General features: G+C 41.3%; 1 protein-coding gene and 1 non-coding gene across 10 annotated transcripts in view; both read right to left on the bottom strand.

Moving 5' to 3' along the window:
• Nucleotides 1-3160, bottom strand: part of LOC125306966 (C-myc promoter-binding protein-like) — a 44240-nt gene extending 41080 nt beyond the window's left edge. For 5 of the 9 annotated variants that reach the window (XM_048262620.1, XM_048262623.1, XM_048262629.1 and 2 more), the window contains exon 1: nucleotides 2821-3035. The gene's annotated coding sequence lies outside the window, so the exon portion shown is untranslated. The other 4 variants (XM_048262622.1, XM_048262625.1, XM_048262621.1 and 1 more) reach the window with 2 other exon arrangements.
• Nucleotides 3161-6536: 3376 nt separating this feature from the next.
• On the bottom strand, nucleotides 6537-6608 carry trnaq-cug. Its single transcript has one exon. It is a non-coding gene; the product is annotated as a tRNA-Gln (tRNA).
• Between the last annotated feature and the right edge of the window lie 2832 nt (nucleotides 6609-9440).

Genomic DNA, 9440 nt, shown 5'->3' with positions numbered 1-9440 from the left:
TTCAAACCGGGCTTTCATCGAGTTGATGCTCCACCTCATTAGTGTTCAATTTCAATTAAATCTCCGATCCCTTCATGAGCCCCCTGGGAAAGAAGCAGCTTTCCCCTGCCGAGCTACAGAGACCTCAATCACTTCCATGCATCTTCCCACCATCCGAAATACAGTCACTGTATCGCTCACACTCCTCTGTCTCTCTTTTTTCTTCAACTTCTCAATTCAGATGTACATACTGGTAAAATACACAACAGTAAGACATGGTTGCTTATGACAGAGAAGAGGCAGATAGACAGTGAAGGCAAAGAAATGCCCTTTATTCCTCAGATACTCGGTGAATGTTGGCTTGATGGAAAACATCAGTCTCTCCCAACCAATCTAAAAATGAGAACATCCATCCACTCATTCACACACACACACTAACTCACTCACTCACTCTCACACACACACACACACACACACACACACACAACCACACATATACACACATACACACACACACACACACACACACACACACACACACACACACACACACCCTTACATCTCTCTCTCCTGCTTCTCCCTGTCTAAAACACTGTTTTGAAATACTGTGTTTCCACGTGTGAAGACATGAGGATCAGGATGGAACCAGCAGGCAACCGCAGCCCACCCAGACTCTGCTGGGGTGCAAAACCAGACGCCCACCCAGCAGCTCCACACTTCAGAGGGCTCTCGCCAGTCGCCATATGTGCTTCCCTCCGCCACTTCTGTTTGCATTGTCAGTTCCCATGTTGCCTGTATACACCTCACACAAAGTGAACTGTTTTTGTTGACAAAACAGGAAGTAGGCTAATCCTAAAATGAATGCCACTGGGACCAATGCCAGTTTTGAAACCAACAACACGTATCAAAAGACTGCATCCAGGCTAACCGTCCAGCATAATCTTCTGTTCTGTGTTTCTCTGTGTTTGACATGCACTGCTGCTTCGGGATCTCCCTGCTCTGCAGGCTTCCCACCCATCTCCCACTGCCCTGCATACCTGACTGACCTTATCAGTGGCCCTCCCGATTTGTGAAAGACTCCTGATACATGGATTCAGGTATGTTTAGAGCAGGTACTGTATACACTAGTGCTTTTTAGTGCGACGGACCTATTCAGCAACCCTTGACTGCTGAGTAGCTCTGCGCTACGACACCTGCCTGTTATTGGGTTCACCTGCTGGGTTTTATTTTCCCTGGCGGCGAAGACGACATCTGACACTTTGACCTGTGTCCGCTGACGACTGCACAGATTCATCACAAGAGCCCTAGTGCACAGATTCATCACAAGAGCCCTAGTGCCCGGTACAACTTATCCACCTACCCCAAGCTTATTAGCCTTCCTAAAGCTGCAATCATCTTTGTATCCTAAAGCTACAATTCATACGTGTTAAATCACTATGGAACCCCCTTTACCAAATAACAGTCTCTAGACCTTATTGGTTGGTTTCACAGGTTTAAGTTCAACAAATTATGTACAGCCTGCATGCATTTGAATTGACGTCAATAGTGCTTTTCTGAATGGCATAGTGGCCATGGCCTAAGGCAAGGAATTGGTCACACGTCATTTTAGTCTTTAAAAAGAACGTGTTGGTATGTCTTCCTGGCCCACCTAGAGTGACTTGGTGCATCAGAGAGGCCACCGACCTCCTCTGACTCATACCCTAGCCCTATTATTATCGGTACACACAGTGGCAAGCTATAGGGAGATCCCCTCTGCTCTCTGACCACAAACAGAGGCCAGAGATTGGCTGCCTGGAGAGGCAGGATCATCTTACAAACACAGCACCTCTCCGGTATGTGTCTGAGTGCTTTAAACCACCAGGGTATGCATCCAGTATGTGTGTGTGTGTGTGTCAGTGTGTGCTGTTGGGCATGTCTCTGCCTGTGTGACCTCTCTGAGCAACCCTTACAACTGCAAACTGTGTCATGCCACTACAATTCTTGGAAAAGAATATGCAGGATACAAAAATGCAGGAAATGTGGTCTGCAATGCAAAGGTGTTACTAACAGTCCTGGCAAGCCACCACGAGGATATCAGCCTTACAGTTCTTAAACGTCTGGCTCAAATCATGACAACCACTTGACTTACACAACAGTGATCATTTTGTTCACAGCTTGCTCTGACAAATCCATGTGTCAAGCTGTGTGAAAGTGATTTATTTAAAAGGCAGTCTATGTGTAGGCTAGCTCAATCTGAAGAAAGAAAAATATAGTAGTTTCCAATGATAGACCTACTTTATTAATGCATTGAACATGCTACAAAAATGGCAAATTATATTCCACAAATTCAAAGCTTAGTCGTGACTGAAATGTCACTCAAGGAGAGAGGCCGCACCACCACTCTTGATTGTTTCCTACAAGAACTGACCGGCAAAGTTCATTCAAATACTTGTCACGCTATTCTAGGCTACTTTCAATTGCGAGAATGATATCATCAGATGTAGGACAGAACAGTCTAAAAGGTTGATAACTGCAGTAGGACTTCATGCTTATGATATTAGGCTACTCACAGAGATGTTGCGATCAAGTGTTAAGAAGTACCACATTTCTCTCCGATGCGTGATTTGACGTGAATGAAAACCTGACTATTTACAAAACGCAGAACAAAAACACAATAGACTAATGCAACTGATAATACACAGTTTAAAGTCCGGATGTTTATAAATCACGCGTATCCTAACTGGCAACAATGTTTAAAGCTGTCCATTTGTCGCTCCGCTAGTACAACCGGCAACCTAGTTAAGCTTCAAGGGAATAACGGGGCAGCTTGAAAAATGTCATGTCATAGGCTAGGCAACTTACCACAATGGGGAAATGTGCGTCCGTCTACGTACTGGAGAGAGGCGCTCTAGCAAACTGCATTATCTTACATCTGCAACAGATAGACGAAAAGCGGTCTCTAAATGCTTAAAGAACTACACATCGCGCTCATTAGTGTGCCGACCCGACTATGTTCTCCGCCATTTTGGTTGTGATGGGGAATCCGTGGTACGCACAGTCTTGTGACGGTAGCAGTGACTCGTCATGCCACTCACCGGTCTAAACTTAGAAGAGAAGAGAGTAGGCTATCCTGAAGCTGTTGTCCTAAGTGGAGGTCCCTACTCCATGGCTTTCATCAAATAAACGGTAATATGTTGTTGTAACAGACATCATAATACCAGTAATATTCTCCAAACCCGAGGGGTTATAATACATTCATTATGATACCAGTAGGTTACATTATTTATGTGTTATAGATAGGACTATTACGTAAGAAAAGCCAGTGTGACGCTTTTTTTCTGCTGAAAAAGCTTAGCGTTATGAAAATAATAAAGAAGTAGCCTATACGAAATAATAAAACAATATAGCCTAGATAAAATGAAATAAATCTAGGCCTATGAAATAATAGTAAGTATAAAACATAAATAAATCTAGCCGACAGCTGCTCAGAAGAGATGCAGGGTGACAGGGTGTGAAATGGAGGTTGCAAGGTTTAGGCTTGTTTATTGGCTTGGCTTGTTTATTGGCTTGACCATCATTCTGACTGCAAATGTTATAATAGCCTAAGTGCATCAGAATGAATGGCATCTTTTGCTCGTCACTAAATCTCAATAAAGAGTAAAATAAAAACATTTAACACCATGGGTAGGCATTCAGTCGCAGAACATTATGTCATTTCTTTACTACAGATGTAAGATTCACACATTCAATTGGCCAGAAAGCGTTCCAAATTATGAATTTCCAATTCCCAATTCCAGTGTAGCCTACACTGCTCTCTTGTGGTTGTTTTTTGTTCTGCTACACTAACCAACCTATGAACATATGAAGCAAAAATATCAAGACTTTCTTTGTGAACACACAATCAAAGTGGACATGGAGCAACGTGTGTGTGTGTATGTGTGTGTGTGTGTGTGTGTGTGTGTGAGAGAGAGAGAGAGAGAGAGAGAATATGTGCACTTATATAAAGGGGGGAAGGGGGTCACATTACACGCGCAAACGGCAGCGCTGCACTTTGAAACACACTATATATTTTCAAAGGCTTTCAATGGCAAGAACTGCTCCGCCGTCTTGAGTGGACAAGCAATCAATGGTGTCAAACTTGCCAAAAAGACAAGTAAAACAGATCAATGTAATGATCAATTAATGATTGAACGAATTTGTTTGCCTTAACCACCACATGCACGCGACTGAATCGTCACCATCGCATGCGACTGAAATACCGGCGCCCGGCGGGATGTCTGATCTAGGCCTACAACGAGAGGGCACGCAAAATGTAGCCTAATGTTGAAGACATCTCCGAAGTAGGCCTAGGCTAGATCATTCTTAGAGCGCAGCCAGGTATCCATAAAACATTACGAAAGTTAAAGTTGCCCGGTGATTCACAACTTTCTACATTTAAGGAATTCTTCCTTTGTCCTTGCCACAGGTTTCACAACTTTCATGAAAATCAGGCTTGTAGTTTTTTGTGATCCTCAGGGAAACAAATAGGCTTACATCGCCATGGCACATTGCATTTGGACACTGAGCAAAACTGTCAAGGTCATTACATGCTTTCATAGCCAACAGCAAGATCCGTATAATAATTGTATTGTTATTGTTGTAGATTGTAATAATGTGGAGTGACAGTTTGAGTGGGTAAAAGGGAATCGTTTAAAATCAACGTAAAGACGCAGAAGTTTATCTGGGACCGCTCCTCAACAGTTTTCGAATTATACCGTGAGCTTCGGGGGGTACTCTTTCGACTAGTGACATCACTCTCCATTTTATATAGGCACACACATGATTTCACACTTGTGGTTCACAGTCAATTTTCCTTCAAAATATAGGACCGTGGCTGGCTGCCAGACAAGTTAAAAGAAACTAATCATACTAGCAAGCGCAATATACCTTACACGTTATGGGAAGGGTTGAATGTGGGTAAACACTGTTTCAAGGTGCGCCCCGTGCGTAAAATTGTGCGTATGCGTATAGCAGTGCAATGCAAACATGGAAATGCATACATACCAATAGCACGGAAATGGCAAACATACAGTACTACTTAAATTTAAGACCCAGAATTGTTTACAGATAGGCCACAGAAAGTATCCCGTTTAATAGCCAAGTTCACCTAGCCTAAAACAAGGCCTGCCTTTGGTTCAATTGATTCGTTTTTCTTGGATAGACTAAGCCTACCAAACATCAAGCAAATAAAAAATAGACTTGTTCACGGTTGGAAAACAAATATCTTCACGTTGTTTAGCCTATAGCAATTCAAATAGTGCATTGTGTGCCCGGTGATATTGCAATGAGGAAAGACATTTTAGGTCCAATTGATTATTATATGTTCACGTAGCGTTTCAAACAAACTGGTAACGTTGCAATTATGGGTGTATGGGCATTTGCTTAAAATCGGTTGAGAACTACTAATCTACATAGACTAAATCTACATGCGAAATTCCCTGAATATTTCTGCAGATTCCTTCTTGTTAATAGCCTGACGAGCCAGACCCACATTAAAATGTAGGGTCTGGGCACTCACCGTTCGCAGTGCTCAGTCCGAGGGGCGGGATAATCAGTTGTCTTTCAAATTCCCTCTGCATGCAATAGGACAGCGTTAGCGCTATGAGTCCCATGCGTTTCCCACCAGCGGAGCTAGTTGGCTAGTTCAAACGTTTGCCAACTTAATAAAAGCTTAACTCGTGTCACACTGTTCGCCAACAGCAACATCCATCTTATTTGTTTTCAAGTAGCAGGGAATTCAAGCCAAACCGTTGCAACTCTGCCATCAATCATTATGTTAAACCCACCTAACGACTCTATACACGATTTCATTGGCCTGATTGAGTTTCGATTTCTGGAGCTCACAAGCCAATGGAGAGTTGCTAGACTAGCCCTGGCAGCTGCCACTAGTGGCGTGTCTAGATTTCTAGGCTATCTTGTTAAGGCATTAAGAATGAAATTGCACAAAATGATAATTCGCCTCATTAAACTCAGATTATCTAGAACTCCTCCTATGGCGTGTGATTGTAAGCCTGATTTTTAAGTTAAGCAGCAGCGATGGTCGTGGCCGCTGAGTGGAAGGGAGACCTCCGATTAAGCCATAGCGATCTTGCTACTCAAAGTTTTTCTAAGATTGGCTATCACTATGTTACAAAGACAGTGAAATATTAGACAAATGTATGGCCAGTTGGACCCCTTCAATACCCCCTGTAATTCGAACCATGCTCCTCAAGTCGTTTGAGTTCTGGCCTGCCATCCAGTTGTTTAGAAGAATGCTAACCCCTGATTCAAGTGATGTTGAAAATTCAGACCAATAGGTTGAAGAGTACTTGCAAAAATTACTTGAATATTGTTGCGGCCCCCAGAAAGTTTTTTTTTTTTTTTACATTTCTGGTCAAAAAATACCCCTTGAAAGTAGTCTGTCTGTGTTATAAAGTATTTCAACAACTTTTTACAAGCTGATCATAAAATCCAGAGTCATTGCAATAAAGACATAGGCTATCTTTGCAGCATGGACTGATCGAGGTAGTGGGGACAACAAGCTGAAAATCCGAAAATTTAGGTCCCACCGAGATTTGAACTCGGATCGCTGGATTCAGAGTCCAGAGTGCTAACCATTACACCATGGAACCGCCCTCTGCTGGTCGAAGCATGACATATTTTTGAATGTAGGAGTTAAATGTTAAAAAACATACTTTTTTCACCACTAGATGGCAGTGTTGACCGTATTTCCGAGATAACGCAGGCATTCTCAAGCAGTAGAACTCGTGCAGACACTCTGCAGACAGACTTTTAATAACCTCTCTATTTTTTTGTTTTATTTTTGTTTATCCCCAAGATATCATTAGCTCAGTGTTCTTTTATGTACCTCCGGAAATGCCTTGGGAATGCACATGTTTTTTTCTGCAGTTCAAAGGGTCTATAGGCCTATGATACACGTCCAACTGCCCCCCAACACACACTAAGCCAGTATTTATTCATAAACACACACACACACACACACACACACACACACACACACAATGAGAGAGAATGACAGAGAGAGTACTCCTGTCAATTGGACAGAATTGTACAATTCATCTTGAAATGCTCAACTCAGACAAATAATCAGAGCCGGACAGTAACGGAGTACAGTACTTGAGTACAATTTTGAGGGATCTGCACTTTACTCGAGTATCATTTTTGGAGAGTACTCATGACTTTACTCAAGTACATTTGAGAGGCAAATATTGTACTCTTTACTCCACTACATTTCTATCCATAACCGTGAGTACCCGTTACTACTTCTAAAAAAAAGGAAAAAAGAAAAATCTCGGATATCCTCAATTTGTTGTTTCCCTCTCAAACATGATTGGATTGTGCAGGCGCCACTGATTGGGACAGCCTATTAGCAATCACCTTCAGCTTTCCGCCAAAGTCAACTCCATGGTCAGATTTAGATAAGAGACGAAACCATGGACGAACAATGGATGAAGACGCAGCAGGTCCATCCCGGGAATGTGCCAACCTGTGGCCCAACCTCGCCAGACTATTTAAATTTTCTGAGTTAATGATAGTTTTCGCTTCAAGTGTTTCAATTACAAAATAGTATTTTGTATTTGAAATACGTACATGTATTAGAAATACTGCCCATCTCTGGCAACATGGTAAAAAGATGCAAATGACTTGATTTTACTTCCAATTCATTTTGCATTCTCCAAGGTATTAACATTAACATTTTTCATAACTGTACATAAATGTAAGCACTGTGGCAGTAGTAATGCAATATTTAGAAAATGTAGGCTACCCTTGTCCTCTTGATACTCCAAGTACTTTTAAAAACAAGTACTTCAGTACTTTTACTTAAGTAGACATCTGACTGTTGTACTTTTACTTGAGTAAAATTTAGCAAAGGGTATCTGTACTTTTACTCAAGTAATGAAGCTGTGTACTCTGTCCGCCTCTGCAAATAATACATTCTACTGAGTTAGGCAGCTTTGTTGGACATCAGAACCTTCATGTGTACATCAAGTAGTCAGGCTTGTGCAAAATTCCAGAATTGAATTGAAACTGGCTCTTAAATTCCAATTCAATTCTTGAATTTCACTTGCATTTCAATTGAGGTAGCAAACAGGAAGCAGAAATGCAATTCGAATTGTGCACAACCCTGCAAGTAGTGGGCGTTACCTGTGTAACAGAAGAAAGGGAGTGATGTAGCACAATCCTCACTGAGTGACTGAGTGACATTGTGGTGCAGTGTTGAGCATTACTGTTAGATTGGCCTGTTACCTGGTTATAATTTTGCATTCCCCTGCATAGCATGCACGTGCAGGGGGCTATGGGTGCCTGAGTCCCTGCTCGAGGCACTAGTAGTAGGCAGACAGGTAGGCTGTTATGAAATAGGCTCCCTACATCTTCCCGTAGACCAGTGTTAAATTGTGGTCCAACTCCGCCAGATAGTGGTCCGCAAGCAAATGTGATGAAAAAAAGGTTGGTTTTGTTGTCATTTTAGGGCTGTCAAAATGAAGGTGTTAGCGTTACAAATAAAATAAACGCAATTGTGGCAGTAACTTTGCTGTATCCTCTATGAGTGAGATACATTCTAAGGCTTAGATGGTGAACCACCGTGGTATCAAATTAAACTAAAAGTTTTCAAACACATGTTAGTGTCATTCCTGACATCCTAGAATGAAGTCAAGAAGGCAAAAAAATATATACTTCTCCAAAGCTCCACTCTCCTCTTTTCCAACTGCTTTCTGCCTCTCAACTAGGAGCCCACTTAAAAGGTTATAGGTTATTTGTAGTCTGCGGTGTACGTTGGTGGTCTATACATTTTGACTTCTTAATAAAGGACATCCTTATATTTTGAAAAAAATAATCTGAAAAATGCTGCATATATACCTTTGCAAATCCCTTTCTGATTCAAAGCCCACTGCTACAGAAATGTGATAGTCAGCTCAGGTTGCAGTTATAGGCTACAATTAAACTGTTTTTCTGGTTTGATATCTTGTTATCTTGTCTCTTTTTGTAAATCATGATATTGAATTCTGCTATATTGCAAAGATGCCACGTAAAGACAGAATTAACAAATTGTGAAATACTGGAAGTGTAGGGAACGCAAAAACTATTGCAATGGAACTATTGGATGTTAGGGTATAAAAATAATGTTTTAGAAAACATCATTTGAGTTAAAGATTTTCCCATTTTCTGTTTTCTGTGTTGACGTGTATGGGAAAACTTGATCTAAAAAAAAAAAGTATGGGAAAACTTGATCTAAAAATCTTGCTATCTCCTTTGTTTATTTTTTTGAAAAAAATGAGTTTGCACGAATCAAATGTTTACTGCAGTGGTAAGCCCATTCACACATTGTGTAGTTGATAAATCATTTTACCAAAACATAAAAAAACAAATCCGACCAAAAAAAGAGTGAAAGTTTTACAGAGCATTGCTCTTTCACTGAGGGGCAGATGTACTCGCTTTCACTG

This window comes from Alosa alosa, chromosome 14 (genome assembly GCF_017589495.1).
Source record: "Alosa alosa isolate M-15738 ecotype Scorff River chromosome 14, AALO_Geno_1.1, whole genome shotgun sequence".
In the NCBI taxonomy this organism is placed as follows: domain Eukaryota; kingdom Metazoa; phylum Chordata; class Actinopteri; order Clupeiformes; family Clupeidae; genus Alosa; species Alosa alosa.
Note: the sequence above shows the minus strand (reverse complement) of the source record. Positions and strands in the feature narration are given on the sequence as shown.